Consider the following 16,873-nt stretch of genomic DNA (forward strand, 5'->3'; position numbering starts at 1 on the left):
AATTTTAACTTGTAATCATCAAAATAGTATTTGACGTGTCATGTGAAAGCCCCACTAAAGGTGTAGATAATAAAATAAGAACGTTCTAAAGGTTGGAGCCATGTCCTGCACAAAGGCCGCCAGTACAAATGGTGCATGCAAGCTCAATTTCAACATTTGAGGAAAGTCTGGATAAGAACATGGATGGTCCTAGTGATGGGAATAGGCACTTTAAATGGTTTCGCCCAGAGTAGATGGGCTGAAGGTCCTGTTTCTGTGCTGTACTTTTCTATGACTCTATTGTTGTGAGAGTTTGATCATTCCAGAACCAGAATATCACAGTGTCTGGGCTCAACATTGTAAGCAGCTTCATCAGTGACCTTCCTTTCCATTCTAAGCCTAGAAACAAGGATGTTTACTGATAATTACACAACGTTCAGTTCTATCCACACAGAAATGAAAAAGTCCATGCTTGCATGCAGCAAAACTTAAACAATACACTGGAAGGTTTGATCATTGGTGTAAAAGCCACATCATGAAAGTACCAGTCCCCAACAAGGGAAAGTCTGACCAACTACCCTTGAAATTCAACAGCGTCTTGGGATAAACTAAGTACTTATTTAATGAATCCATTTTGCAGCACTTGACCTATGGCCTTCTGTGCCATGACATTATAATTGCTCATTTAAATAATTTTTTTAGGTGTTGTGAGAGTTTCCACTCCCACCATCGTGACAGGCAGAGTGTTCCAGATTTCAACTACTTACTGGGAAGAATTATACCTCAAAACTCATCTAAATCTTCCACTGCTTGCTTCAAACCTCAGCACTCTTTCTCCTTTGCTGTGAGGGAAGGTTTCACAATATTTATTCATATGTACCTCAACCACTTCAAGGAAAATAGACCCAGCTTATCCAGCCTCTCCTTATTGATAAAAATGCTCCATTCCAACCATTGTCCTGTGGTTCATCCCATCCCAGTGCAATTGTAGCCTTTTGCAATTGTATGGTGGCCAGACCGCACACAATAGTCAGTATATGGCCTAACAAATGTTCTATATAATTGTACTTTTACTTTCTTATTCTAATGTTCTATGCCTTGGCCAATGAAGGCCTTAACCATCTTACTGCATCCATGCTACTCCTTCAGGGATCCTTGGAAATGTGCATGGAAGTCCCTCTTCTTCAGTACTTCCTATGTTCGTGCCACTCATTGTGTATGCCCTAGCCTTATTTTATCATCCTAAAATGCAAAGCCTCACATTTTTCAGGATTAAGTTTCATTCAACTCTTATTCAGCCAATCTGTCAGTACCTCCAGTTGAACTTAGTCTTCTTGTGTGTTTTCCCCCTATCTGTCGGTCTGTGGTTTTGTGTTGCCATGTGCTCTTGTTTGTTTTCATGCCCCATGTACTCCTGTCCCACTCCTGCTCTACTCCACCCCTGTATTACTGAGTACTCCGCCTCTTAACTGTTTCTCATTAATACCTGTTTTGCTGCCACTTCTGTCTCAGTGTGCTCCACCTATCATCTACCTCTGTTTATTGCTCAGTGTATTTCGGTCCTCTGTTTTCACCTGTTTGTTGCCAGATTGTGCTAGTGAACTTTAGTGAGCCTTTCCAGCATTCGTATCTATACTCTTGTCTGTCTGAATATCGATTCTGCCTGTTTCCTGATTGTGGTTTTTGGATTTCTCTGGATGTTTTGATCTCTGCCTGAACTTTGATGCTGACTTTGTTTGCAGCTCGGGATTTGTTACTCAATTAATATCACTGTGCGCACAGTACTAGGTCTGCGATTGGATCCCTGCTCCAGCGCCCTGACACGATCATACCTAATCATTAGCATTGTTCTGTAGCGGAGAACAACTATCCTCACGGTGGAAAACATCACCAATTTTCATGTGATCTATAAAGTTAACAGTATTGATATTCCTTCGTCATTAGGTGTAAATCCTGGAACAGTTGCCAGAATGACAGCAGTAGCTGAAAATGGTGCCTCATCACCATCTGCCAGGAAATCAAGAACCTGCTGAGGAGTTCCAGAATTTTCAGTTTTATTTTAGATTTCCAGCATCACAGTTTTGCTTAAATATCCACTGCGGGATTATTAATGAGTGTTGATCTTTCAGACCATGCCCAGATCTAAAAAATAATAATATTTTGGGCACTTGAATTTTTATTTCGAAGTTCAATGTTCAAAGTAAATTTATTATCAGAGTCTGTAAATATACTCCCTTGAGGTTCATTTTCTTGCAGGCATTCACAGTAAAACAAAGAAATACAATAGAGTCAATGAAAAACTGCACAAAAAGGGGGACAAACAACCAAAAGAAGACAAACTGTGCAAATAAAACAAAATACATAAATAAATAATATCGAGAACATGAGTTGTAGTGTGCTTGAAAGTTAACCAGTGCATCTTTTTGTTTGATTCAGAGCATCAGTGGAGTACTATTCAATCTCTTGATCCTGGAAAATATGCATACTGCTGTCGTTTTGGGGCAGAGAGCTTCAGTGAACTGTTATGAACAACTATATGCATAGAAGAATACTTTCAGTCAGATTGACTACATCATTTGAGATTATGATGTACATCTTTTGCAGATGAGCAGCTTCCAATGCATTTTTTACCCTTTGTTTCCTTCAACTTCTTGATATAGGGCTTCTCAAAGATGGCAGAAGTGCGTAACAGTCCGTCTGAGGTGATATGCCTAAGAGTAGTGATTAACTTACTGAACTAGAGCAGCCAGAGTTCTACTAATAATCTAGAGACATGAGTCCAAATTCCACCATGGAAAATGAGTAAAGTAATTCTGTAATTAAGTAAATCCAGAGTTTTAAAAGACTACTTTCAGTTTATTGTCATATGCACAAGTATGTTTTTCACAGTTGCAATGGAAAACTTACTTGCAGTAGCGTTGCAGGCATGTAGAATCAGAAGGAGAACATGAATTATACAAGTATAGTGCAAGAAGAGAATGCAATTAGAACCAAAACAAAAATCAAGGCTCTTTGGAGTGTAAAGTAGTCATGGTGTTGCTATTACAGAGATAATGATTCGGATTTTGCTGGTTGCCTCAAGAACTGAAGGGTTAAAGGGAAGTAGCTGCTCTTACCTTGAAGTGTGGGACTTCAGCCTTCTGAATCTCCTGCCTGATATTAACTGTTTGAAGATGGTGTGGCCTAGATGGTGCGATTCTTTGATGACAGATGCTGCTTGTTTGAGGCAGTGCTTCCTATACAAGGGGTGATTGATAAGTTTGTGGCCTAAGGTAGAAGGAGTCAATTTTAGAAAACCTACCACATTTATTTTTCAGCATAGTCCCCTCCTACATTTACACACTTAGTTCAGCGGTTGTGGAGCATGCGGACTTCTTCTTTGTAGAAGTCGGCATCTTGGACCTCCAGAAAGTGTCCACAGCAGGGGTGATTGATAAGTTTGTGGCCTAAGGTAGAACGAGGTGAATTATACAGCTCTCGTTACATGTGCATGCAGTTCAACTCTTTGAGTGATTATGCAGAAAGTTTGAAGTTAATAACTTATGTGGTATTTCTGTTTCAGATAATTGAGTGTTGTAAGTAAGCACTGTCTGAGAAAATGGACAACATCGGCCTTCGTTCAGTCATCCGCAACCTCGGTCTCAAGGGCTTATTACCCAAGGAGGTCCACGAGAACATGGTTACAACACCAGGGGAGGGTGAAAAATAAATGTGCTAGGTTTTCTAAAATTGACTTCTTCTACCTTAGGACATGAACTTATCAATCACCCCTTCTGATGGGGTGGGGAAGCTCCTGTGAAGAACTGGACAGAGTCCACTACATCTTGCAGCTTCTTCTGTTCCTGCGCATTCGATTGCCATTGCAGATCATGATGCAACCGGTCAGGATACTTTCAACAATATATCTTCAGAAGTTTGTGAGAATGAATGAACAAATAAATAGAAAATAAATCTTTCTTTGATGATATACTTAGCTTGCAGTGGTGTCAGGAAAGTCTTAGTCTTTTGCCCATTGGAGGTTTAGGAGCCCAGCAATAGATAGAAAACTGCTTGTTACATTCTTTGAATGAATTTTACCACTACTGTTGAATGGGTGATAGAGGCTGCTTTCAGTTTTGATTGCTTTCTTCCTGGACAGTGTCACCATTCTGTAGTTCTGTAGATATCACTTGGCCGCCACCACCTTGGGCTAAGTAATGAAGCAAATAATCAGAGGATTTTAAGAGAAACTCATCTTTTGCAGTTTGTCCTCTTTCACAATAATGAGTACAAGGAGTCTATTGGAAGTGGGAAAAGAAACATCAGTAATAGTCTATTTTGGCCTCTCCTACACTGGCAACTTCGATCTCTATCCAGACTGTCCTGGCAGAACTATGGTTTGAAAGTCTACAGGTTTGAGCAAGGCTGCTGGCCATGGTCATATCAAAGGCAATTCCACACATGAGTATCCACAGTTCTTCATCAGCTACAGTGAAGTGACCAGATGAGGGCTTCATAATGATCATAGACTGAAGAAAACTTGCTTTCTGAAAACTACCCCTAGATGACCATTCATGCATCTAAATTTAATTCTGTTCATCATTCATCTCTTCTTAAAACATAGAAAGAGGTGATTCATTCTATCAAGTCTATGCTAGTCCCTAGAAAACTCCCATTAGTCCCAATTCCTCCATTCTCTTTTAGTCACCCAAAGTTCCACCATCATTCACCTGCCACTCATTTACAGCAGGGAGAATTTACAGTGGCAAAACCTATAAAAAGATCATGGGGCCATTTAAATAAATACACTGTGTTCACAGTGTTTGTACCTACTGTTTGTGAATATGTTCTTTCTAAAGCAATATGAATCATTGTTCAGTAACTGGACTGCACAGAGTTCTGGATCACTGATACTGAGATGGGAGTGAATCCTATCATTGCAGTTGGGAATTTTAAATTGACATGATTACATAAATTGCGAATTTAAGAGGAAACTGGTGTTAGCAACAGTATCCAAGGAACTGCTAGATTGTTATTAAAAACCCATCTGGTTTGCTAATGTGCTTCAGGGGAGAAAAATTGCCATTCCTACCCTTTCTGGCATACCTAGAACTTTGGACCCACCAATGTGGTTAACTCCTAACTGCCCCCTCAGTTCAGTCACAATTAAGGAAGGAGATGTACACCCACGTACTATGAACATATGCTTATGAGAAAAACACCATGCGCAACATACTAAGAGCACTTGGATCAAAGCAGCAAGTGCAGAATTTTCTTTTTAAACTAAAGCACCATCAGATCAAGCACCATCCCCAAAGAGAGAAACACTGTAAAGATTAGGGTCTTTTATCAAATCAGGAAAAGAGAGAAAACAAGTAAGTTTTAATTTGCAGAGCTAGAAAGGGTTATAGCTTAGAACATGTTTATTCATTAAAGGTTCATAAATTTCATTGGAGCCCTCTTTTATTGCCCTTTGTTTCTATATTACCCTGCCTTACAAATCCAAAAATGCTTCTCCTGTAGAAAAATAAAGCAAAATCCTCCCCAGTGCTGCCTTTTAATCAATCACAAAGTACGAGGGGTGATTGATAAGTTCGTGGCCTAAGGTAGAAGGAGTCAATTTTAGAAAACCTAGCACATTTATTTTCAACAGAGTCCCCCTCTTACATTTACACACTTAGTCCAGCGGTCATGGAGCATACAGATCTTGGACCTCTAGAAAACGTCCACAGCACAGGTGATTGATAAATTCATGGCTTAAGGTAGAAGGAGATGAGTTATACAGCTCTCGTTACATGCATGTGCAGTTCAACTCTTTGAGTGATTATGCAGAAAGTTTGAAGTTAATAACTCATCGGGGTGATTGATAAGTTTGTGGCCTAAGGTAGAAGGAGATGAGTTATTAACTTCAAACTTTCTGCATAATCAAAGAGTTGACCTGTATGTGCATGTAACGAGAGCTGTATAACTCATCTCCTTCTAGCTTAGGCCACAAACTTATCAATCACCCATCTGTGGACACTTTCTGGAGGTCCAAGATCTGTATGATCCACGACCTCTGGACTAATTGTGTAAATGTAGGAGTGGACTATGTTGGAAAATAAATGTGCTAGGTTTTCTAAAATTGACTCCTTCTGCCTTAGGCCATGAACTTATCAATCACCCTTCGTACTAAATTCTGACACAGTTCCTCTTTGACCGACTCCCAACCTGGACAACAGTAAGAATAACCAGACTATGTTTACAGTCGGGCACAATGGATTAAACTTTACAGGTATTCTGTAATCTGTCTCACAATTGTGGTTGGGAATTCCTGTACGTAGAAGCAAACTGGTAACTCTCTATCAATGCTGGTTCACATTGAGAGATAAGGCATGAGATAACATTGCAATTCAAGTCTACAGTTCTAAAATAGACTGTCCTTTCCTAATAATTCTAAAACAACAATAAAGATAAGTTGCCCACAGGACTGATTTTGAAGGCAGCAGATAACTTGCAACAAAGATGCATATATCAGGATTCAGTATCATCTACTACAGCTCAGCATTCAATACCATCATCCTCTCAAAACTAATCAATAAGTTCCAAGACCTTGGCCTCAATACCTCCTTTTGCAATTGGATCCTTGATTTCCTCTCTTGCAGACCCTAGGCAGTTCAGATTGTCAATAACATCTCCATGATCTCAATCAGCATCACAAGGCTGTGTACTAAGCTCCCTGTTCTACTCGCTTTACACTTACGACTGTGTGTCCAAGCACATCTCCAATGCCATATTCAAGTTTGCTGATGACATCACTGTCAAAGACCAAGATAAAGGTGGTGCTGAATCAGCATATATGAGGAAGATTTAAAATTTAGCTGAGCGGTGCCATAACAACAAACTCTTACCCAATGTCAGCAAGACCAAGGAGCTGAATATTGACTTCCAGAGAAGAAAACCAGAGGTCCATGAGCCTGTCTTCATCAGAGGATCATAAGTGAAGAGGGTCATTAACTTCAAATTTCTCAGTGTTACTATTTCAGAGGACCTGTCCTGGGCCAGCATGTTAGTGCAATTACGAAGAAAGCATGGCAGCACCTCTACTTCCTTAGTAGTTTGTGAAGATTCGGCATAACATCTAAAACTCTGACAAACTTCTATAGATGTGTAGTGGGGAGTATATTGCCTGGCTGTATCACAGCCCGGTATTGAAACATCAATGCCCTTAAATGGAAAACCCTACCAAAAAAAATAGATACGGCCCAGTCCATCATGGGTAAAGCCTTCCCCACTATTGAGCGTATTTACACTCCAATATCTAAGTCAGCATCCATTATCAAGGACAACCATCACCCAGGACCTGCTCTCTTCTTGCTGCTGCCATCAGAAGCTTCAGGACACACAACCAGGTTCAGGAACAGCTACTACCATCAGGCTCTTGAACCAAAGGGGATAACATCACTCAATTTCACTTGCCCCATCACTGAAATGTTCCCATAACCTATGGAATCACTTTCAAGGACACTTCATCTCATGTTCTCAGTATTTATTTATTATCATTATTTCTTTATTTTTGTATTTGCACAGTTTGTTGTCTTTCACACACTGATTGAATGCCCAAGTTGGTGCAGTCTTTCATTGATTCTTTTATGGTTATTATCCTAAGGATTTATTGAGTATGTCCAGAAGAAAATGAATCTCCGGGTATTATGGTGACATATATATGTTTTGATAATATATTTACTTTGAACTTTGGACCTATTCTAAACTCGGCAATAATGCTCTTGCAGTCTAGTTGCTTCTCAGAGAGTCAACGAGTGAATTTGGTCGCCAGGTTACAATCTGTGCGGTGGTTCAGTCCGCTTCGTATTCCGGCACACTTATCTCAGGACCCCAGTGATCTTGGTTGATTGTTTCAATGCCAGGTGTTTCCAGCAAGTAATCACCAGTGAAGATAAGGCATGCCAGGCGGGTATCACAAGGTTCTCTAAGTGGCTGCTGCCTGCCTTCCATTCACAGCTCTGTTGAAAACAAAATTTGACCACATTGGTGTGACACATATGACACTAAAAATTATATTGTAATCTTTTTTTATGTTGCAATGTTATTTTGGAAATCATTATGGAATATGTATCATGTGAAAAAAAAACAATTTAACCAAGATATGAATTATATCTGATGTATGAATATTATGCTGACTTTAAAAAAGGCAAAGATGTAATGATGACGCTGGAATTATCCACTAGGGAGAAAGTTAGGGCGTTTCATCTTTTTATTCTGGGAAAAAAAAAGCTTTTCTAAAAAATTCCATGTTGCGCTGCTTTCTCCGCCCTGATAAATTGTGGAATAAAGGAAATGTTTTTTTTCAAGCTCTGGCAGCTTGACAAATATTTATGGCTGGAATGTAAAACAGAATCAACCCTCGACTACATTGAGATACAGTGTCATTCAAAGGACAGTTACGCGACGGATACTAGGAACAAGAAAATACATTTTGCTCAGTTCCAACTTTTACAGATACTGCCATTGCTCTGTGCAAAACTTCCAGAGCGATTGTATTCATAATACAACTCACTGCGAATGAACCACAGCTTCCATAGTGGTGAGTTGTATTACAGACAGCGACTCTATTACGACTCAATTCCAAGCCGTCATTCTTGAAAATAGTCATTTTTTTCAGCATAATCAATTTATATATTTTCTAAAAAAAAAGATAAATCAGTTCTGTAGGGCGGAAGTGTAGAAAATTGATGAGGCCAACCAAGTTGTTGAAATTAATCCTGTAGTTTAATTTCTTTTGAAGGATGATGTGATTTTCTTGTACTAATCGCCAAATAAAAGGGAGAGCTTATCCTGAGGTGCGAGGCGTACGTAGACAGATCACATTCTGTTGGGATATCACATATCCTTCCTCGCAACCCCCGATGCATTGGGATGACACACTTCAGCTGCCCCTTCCGCTGGTCTATCTGGCCCTGCTGTGGATTTTCCCTCAGCACTCAAGGAGGTTTCCTTGTAAAGCGGATGTAATTTTCATCGGCTATAATTGCCAAGACAATACACGGAAGCAAGAAGTGTTGGGAGCTCAAACGGAAACACGGACAGATACCAAATTCCGACGTGCACTCGAAACAAACGCAATTACTTATTATCCCGCGCAAAGTGTCCTATAAGCTTGTCATTTGTCCTGTGTTCTCCCTAACTACAAATTTTAGTTAATAATTACATGTGTCAAGGGATTTCTTAGCACACCAGCATGAAACAAATACTTAAAAAGTAAATAATTTTTCGAACAAGTTAATTAAGCGGGGTCTGCTCGCGGAGCCAACACTTGATAAAACTGGCAAAAAATTTCAGCGCTGCTGTAAACCATTTTTAACAGTCGCCCTTTGGACCTATCCGCCATGGATTACCCCAGTTTCTGTTATTTTGCAATGCATTTATTCAAGCCGAATCTGGATCTAGAAACAAACAAGAGAAAATCTGCTGATGCTCGAAATCAAAGCAACACACACAAAATGCAGGAGGAACTCAGCAGGCCAGGGTGCATCTGTGGGGAAAAAAATGTACCTTTTTCCCCCCATGGATGCTGCCTGGCCTGCTGAGTTCCTCCTGCATTTTGTGTGTGTTGCTTTGGATCTAGAAAATGAAATTTGATTCATAGATAACATAAACATTTCAGAAGGAGTAATGGTAAATGAATGATTCATTAGGTTCGCTTTTAAATTTTATCATAAAAGCAGGCAGCAATGAATACACACTGCACTACCTACGATTCTTCCAAATATTTGTAATTGTGGGTTGTGGAAAATTATTTTAAATCTCGTGGATTGCTTTAAATTACTGCCTGTTCGGATGCAGCAATAGCTCTTAAAAGTAGCGCACCTTCATTGTGTCATGTGCAATAGGACATTCTGACACCACAGTGTGGAGCAGAAATAACTAGCATTTTCAAAATATCAGTATTGGGAAATTAAAGATAAAACCCCAGGACATGATGACCTTCTTCCCAAACTTTCAAGAAATGTAAAAACATTTGGGTATGCCAGCATGGCGGTTGGCTTCTAAAGGTTTGAACTAATGATCTGGAAGTGTGCGTGCAATTTCACATGACAGCCTAAGAAATAAATTCAGTTCATTAAATATTTATGGAATAAATATGTAGACCATGAAACTACTGGACTGTCACTAAGAAAAGACCTTTGTTCACTAATGTCCTTTAAAAAAATGTAATCTAAAGCCCTTCTCATCTCTGAGCAAGTGTATTGCCCAAAACACACCTTCTGAAATGGCACAGGAGGGCAATGGACCGTGGAAGAAGACAAATAAGGACAGACACATGATGTTTCATTGGTCAGTAATGAGTCATAGAAAACTACAGCACAAAAACAATCCCTTGGCTCATCTAGCCTGGGCTGACCATTTAAACTACCTAGTCCCATTGACCTGCACCTGGGCCATTGCCCTCCATACCTCTTTCATCCAAACATCTCTTAAAAGTTGAAGTCAAAATTACATCCACTTCTTGTGCTAGCGGCACATTCCAGGCTCTCACCAGACTCTGAGTGAAGAAGTTTCCTCTCATGTTCTCCTTAAACATTTCACCTTTCACGCTTAACCCATGACCTCTAGTTGTTGTCTCACTCAACCTCAGTGGGAAATGCCTGCTTGCATTTACCCTGCCTGTACCCCTCGTAGTTTTGAACACTTCTGTTAAATATCCCCTCAATCTTCAATGTTCTGGGGAATGAAGTTCAACCTATTCAATCTTTCCTTAAAACTCAGGTCCTCCTATCCTGGCAACATCCTTGTATATATTCTCTGTACTCTTTCAACTTTATTTACATGTTTCCTGTAGTAGGTGATCAAAATTGCACACAATACTCCAAATTAGGCTTCACCAGCATTTTATTCAGCTTCAACATAACATCCCATCTCCTATACTTTTATCTATGAAGGCAACTGTTCCAATATCTTTCTTTATAAACCTGTCTACCCTGTGACACCACATTCAATGAATTGTGGACCTGTATTTCCAGATCTCTTTGTTTTACCACACTCCTCAGTGCTCTACCACTCACTGTGTAAGACCTGCCCTGGTTAGTCCTCCCAAAGTGGAACACCTCACACTTGCCTGCATCAAATTCCATCTGCCTTTTTTCAGCAGATTTTCACAGCTAGTCCAGATCCCACTGCAAGTTCTGATAGTCTTCCTTGCTGTCCACTACACTCTTAGACTTGGTGTCATCTGCAGATTTGCTGATCTGTTTAACCACATTATCATCCAAATTGTGGATAAAGATGACAAACAACAACGGATCTAGAACTGAACCCTGCAGCACTCCATTAGTCTCAGGCCTCCAGTGAAACAGGCAACCATTTACTGCCAATCTCTGGCTCCTCCCAGAAAGCCAATGTCTAATCCAATTTATTACCTCACCTTGAATGCCAACTGACTGAACCTTCATAACCACCCTCCCATGTGGGACCTTGTCAAATGCCTTCATGTAGACAACACCCACTATCTTACCTTCAACTTTCCTGGTAACTTCCTTGAAAACTCTAGATTGGTTAGACATGACCTACACGCACAAAGCCATGCTTTACAAATGTCCATATATCTGGTCCCTTAGAATACTTACCAATAACTTTCCCACTATTGATGTCAGGCTCACCGGTCTATAATTTCCAGGTTTATTTTTAGCGCATTTTTATAAACAGCAGAACAACATTAGCTATCCTTCAATCTTCCGGTATATCACGTGTCACCATGGATGATTTAAATATCTCTGCTAAGGCCCCAGCAATTCCTGCACTTGGCCTACCACAGGGTCTGAGGGAACATCTTGTCAGGCCCTGGGGATTTGTCCACCCTAATTTGCCTCAAGACAGTAAACACATCCTCCTCTGTAATCTGTATAGGGTCCATGACCTCGCTGTGGCTTTGCCTCACTTCTATAGACTCTGTGTCTGACTCCTGAGTAAATACAGATGCAAAAAAAAAATCAATTTAAGATCTCCCCCCATCTGTTTTAGCTCCATGCATAGACCATTCTGATCTTCCAGAGGACCAATGTTGTCCCTTGCTCTTAACGTATCTGTGGATGCCCTTAGGATTCTCCTTCACCTTGTCTGCTAGACCTCAATGAAGATCACAACCTTGTTGTGGTATGGAGGCTCGTGTGTCTCAATGACCCAGAGAGTCTCCACCTGGGGCTTTTATGAGTAGTGAAAATGAGAAGAAGCTACTGACACGATGAAGGAAGCTCTGAGCACTGCCAGAGATGGAGGACCTTCATTGCTGCCCTAAACAGCAGCGGTGTAGCTGGCAGTAAGTTGTCTGCTCGAGCAACTTCATGCCTTCTCTTAGCCCTCCTGATTTCTTTCTTGAGTGTTTTCTTGCGTTTCTTCCCACTTGTTCCTACATTCCCATACCTGCTTTGCACCTCCTTTTTTCTTAATCAGGATCTCAATATCACTCAAAAACCAAGGTTGCTTAAATCTGTTATCCTTGGTTTTTTTTTTCATTCTGATAGAAACATACAAACTTTGTAGTCTCAAATTTCACTTTTGAAGGCCTCCCACTTACTAAGTACACCTTGCCAGGAAACAGCCAGTCCCAATCCACATTTAGCAAATCCTTTCTGATACCATCAAAGTTGGCCTTTTTCCAACTCAGCATCTCAGCCCAAGGACCAGACCTATCATTTTCCATAATTACCTTGAAAAATTACATTATGATCAGTAGATGCAAAGTATTCCCCTACATAAACCTCTGTCACGTGCCCTGTTTTATTTCCTGATAGTATATCAAGTATCACACACTCTCTCATTTGGACTTCTGTGTACTGATTAAGGGAACTTTCCTGAACACATCTGACAAACTCTATCCCATATAGCACTTTTACAATATGGGTGTCCCAGTCAATATGTGGAAGGTTAAAATCACCTACTACCACAACCTCCTTACAACAGTCTGCAATCTCTCTACAAATTTGTTCCTCTAAATCCTGTGAATTGGGGGTTGGTTGGTTTATAATAATGCCCCATTAAAGTGCTCATACCTCTTTTATTCCTCAGTTCCATCCACAAAGCCTCACTAAATGAGTTCTTCAGTCTGTCCTGACTAAGCACTGCTGTGACATTCTCCCTGACAAGCAACACCTCCCCTTCACCCTTTAATCCCTCCCGCTCTATCATGACTGAAACAACAGAACCCTGGAATTCTGAGCTGTCAGTCCTGCCCCTCCTGCAACCAAGTCTTACTAATGGCAACAAGATCATAATTCCATGTGCTGATCTATGGCCTGAGCTCACCTGCCTTTCTGACAATACTTCTTGCATTGAAATATACACAACTCAGAACGTTAGTCCCACCACATTCAACCTTTTAATTCCTGACATTGTCTGAGTTCTTAATAACATCTGTCTCCACAACCACTCCACTCTCTGTTCTGGCACTGTGATTCCCATTCCTCTGCAACTCTAGAATAACCCCCCGCCCCACCACAGTACTAGCAAACATTCCCGCTAGGATATTAGATCCCCCTCTTGTTCAGGTGCAAACCAGCTCTTCTGGACAGGACAACCCTTCCTTGGAAGAGAGCACAGTGATCCCAAAATCTTCTGTCCTCCCTCCTACACCAACACCATAGCCATGTGTTAAGCTGTACAATCTTCCTATTTCCGGCGTCACTAGCACGTGGCATAGGTAGCAATCCTGAGATCACAACTCTGGATGTCCTTTCCCTTAACTGAGCATCTAACACCCTGAACTCACTTTTCAGAACCTCATCACCCTTCCTATCCTATATTATTGGTATCTATATGAACCACGTCCTCTGGCTGCTCACCATCCCACTTAAGAGAGCTGGGGATTTGATCTGAGATGTACCAGACTCAGGCACCTGAGAGGCAACATACAATCCGGAAATCTCGTTCTCGTCCTCAGAACGGCCTTTCTGTTCCCCTAACTAATGAATCCCCATATAGCCATAGTTTACCTCTTCTTCAACTCCCCCACCCTTCCCTTCTGAGACATAGAGCCAAACTCAGTGACCGTTGTGACTTCCATCTGCTAGGTCATCACTCTCCAACAGTATCCAAAGGGGTATACTTATTGTCGAGGGGGATACCACAGGGGCTACCCACACTAGCTGTTTAATCCCTTTCATCTCCCTGACACTCACCCAGTTTCCTGTGTCCTGCACCTTGAGTGTCACAACCTCTCTATATGTCCTATCTATCACCCCCTCACCCCCAGCCTCCTGAATAACAAATATCTAATCATCTCAGATGTGTGTGGCATGTGTTATTCGCATGAGACCATGGATCTGCATCCTCTCCAGGACCCAGGCCTGGGCAAGATTGTGTGGAAGACCGGCAGTTGCCCATGCAGCGAGTGAGTCTCCCCTCTCCACGCCACCGATGTTGTCCAAGGGAAGGGTAAGGGCCGATACAGCTTGGTACTAGTGACGTCGCAGGAGTTGCCAGAACGAGGTTGAAGACAACGTCGGACTGCCTTAGGGACTCCAGCTCCGGATTTGTCCTCAGGGTTCACTCCCGAAGCCTTTCCCATGAGTGAGTATGGCCGCAAGGCAGCAGAGGTTCGAAATCAGAGTTTTCCCTCTCTTAGATGGACTGGCTTCCCAGGCTGACGAGCTCCATCTACCCGAAGCACTGGTTTTAAGGTGCCAGCACCCGCCTTTGCCCCTTCTCCTGTCAATAGGAACAGGGTTTTTTTTAACAAAATATACTTTATTCAAAAATAAAATTATATACAATAAACTATTCAATGACTCTCAATCCTTTACAACTGTTTCCATTGCTGTCTTTACATTTTCACACTTTTCACCACCCACGTGGCACTCTGTTATTCCATATTTACATTCCCTTATCGAGGGGTGTACACCCCACCCCCCCTTCCCCTCAACTCCCATGGGAGAAGGACCCTAGACTGTGGTCCTTCCCCACCGGGCCCTTGCGGTGGCTGCACCGAGTTTGAGTGCGTCCCTCAGCACGTACTCCTGCAGCTGAGAATGTGCCAGTCGGCAGCTTTCCCCCACGGACATCTCCGTGTGCTGGTAGACCATCAAGTTTCGGGCCGACCAAAGAGCGTCTTTCACAGAGTTGATGATTTGCCAGCAGCACCGGATGTTGGTCTCGGTGTGCGTCCCCGGGAACAGCCCGTAGATCAGAGAGTCCTCTGTTACGCAGCTGCTGGGGATGAACCTCGACACTGTCCTTTCCATCCTCCTCCACACCTTCTTGGCGAACTCACAGTGTGCAAAGAGGTGGGTCACCGACTCCTCCTCACTGCAGTCCTCCTGTGGCCAGAGGGGTGTGGAGACGACAATCCGAGCGTACAGGAAGGATCGGACTGGGAGGGCCCCTCTCACCGCCAGCCAGGCGACGTCTTGGTGCCTGTGGGTGAGGTCTGGCAATGAGGCATTTTGCCAGATGAACTGGACGGTCTGCTCAGGGAACCACCCCACTGTGTCCATCACGTCCTTCTCCTGCAGTGCAATAGGAACAGTTCCGCTGGGCTTAGAGGCTAAGCCAAACAAGAAGGCCAGGAGTTGGACTTGGTTGTCAGAGGCTATTTGGGGCGCATGCTGTGAGGAGCACTTTTGGGTAGCGGGAGCTTGTCCTGACTATCACTCCTTGGCTTGACAACCTTGGAACCAACATTTGGAATCTCAAATACAAATGTAATAATAAACCTAACAATAGCCAGTGATATGGAAGGGACTTCCACACCTGGCCAAACACTTTGATTAAAGAAGTGTTTCTTAAAACACTTCTGAAATGTCTGACTCTAATCTTTTGGCTAGGCCACAAAAATTTAAATGCCTGAATCTCGTCCAGAAAGAATATTTTCTCTCAGTCTATTTTTAATATCTCTGTGATATCCAAAAACTTCAACAAAATCATCCCATATTTTATAAATTGCAAGTATTATATCAAAGGTAGTGTATTAATTACTCATCATTTAATCTTGAGACTGCTGCACTCCCTCAAGTCCATAGAACATAGGAAATAGCAGGTGTAGGCCTGTCAAACCTGATCCATCATTCAGTTAGATCATGGTTGACTTGACCACGGATTCCGGTCCACCTAACTGCCTTTTCCCCATAACCTTTAAATCCTCATGCTGCGCAAAAACCTTTCTAAAGGTGGCTCAAGTACATTTAATGAAGCAGTCTCTACTGCTACCCTGAGCCGAGAACCCCACAGATTCAGAAGATAGGTTGAGCGAGCTAGGACTTTTCTCTTCGAAACAAAGGAGGGTGAGAGGTGCCTTAATAGAGGTGTACAACATCTTAAGAGGCATAGATCGAGTGGATAGCCAGAGACTTTTCCCCAGGGCAGAAATGGCTAATCCAAGGGAGCATAATTTTAAAATGAGGGAAGTATGGAGGGATGTCAGATGTAAGCTCTTTATATAGAGCGGTGGATGTGCTGGATGCTCTGCTAGGGGTGGTGGTAGAGGCAGATACATTAGGGGCATTTAAGAAATTCTGAGGTGGGCACATAGATAATAAAAACATGGAGAGCCTTAGTGGAGGGAAGTCTCTAAGGTACTACTCTCAATTACACAACTGGGTAGTTTGTTCCATGTGTCCACAACTCGCTGTGTAAATAAATGCTTCCTGATGTTAGTCTGACATCTCCCTTGAACCATGTCCTTGACAATGGATTAATTCTGAAGTAGCAACTGGCATTCACTTTCCTTATACCTTAATGATTTTGAACACTTCTATCATGTCTCCTCTCATTCTACGTCTACTTGGGCTAAACAGATTCAATTCTTTCAATCTTTCTTCATAGCTCATACCCTGGAGACCTGTGATGAGTCTAGTCATCCTTCACTGGACTCTCTCCAATGCCTTCACATCCCTCACACAATATGGATACCAAAATTGTATACATC

The sequence above is a fragment of the Hemitrygon akajei genome, chromosome 19 (genome assembly GCF_048418815.1).
Source record: "Hemitrygon akajei chromosome 19, sHemAka1.3, whole genome shotgun sequence".
NCBI lineage: Eukaryota > Metazoa > Chordata > Chondrichthyes > Myliobatiformes > Dasyatidae > Hemitrygon > Hemitrygon akajei.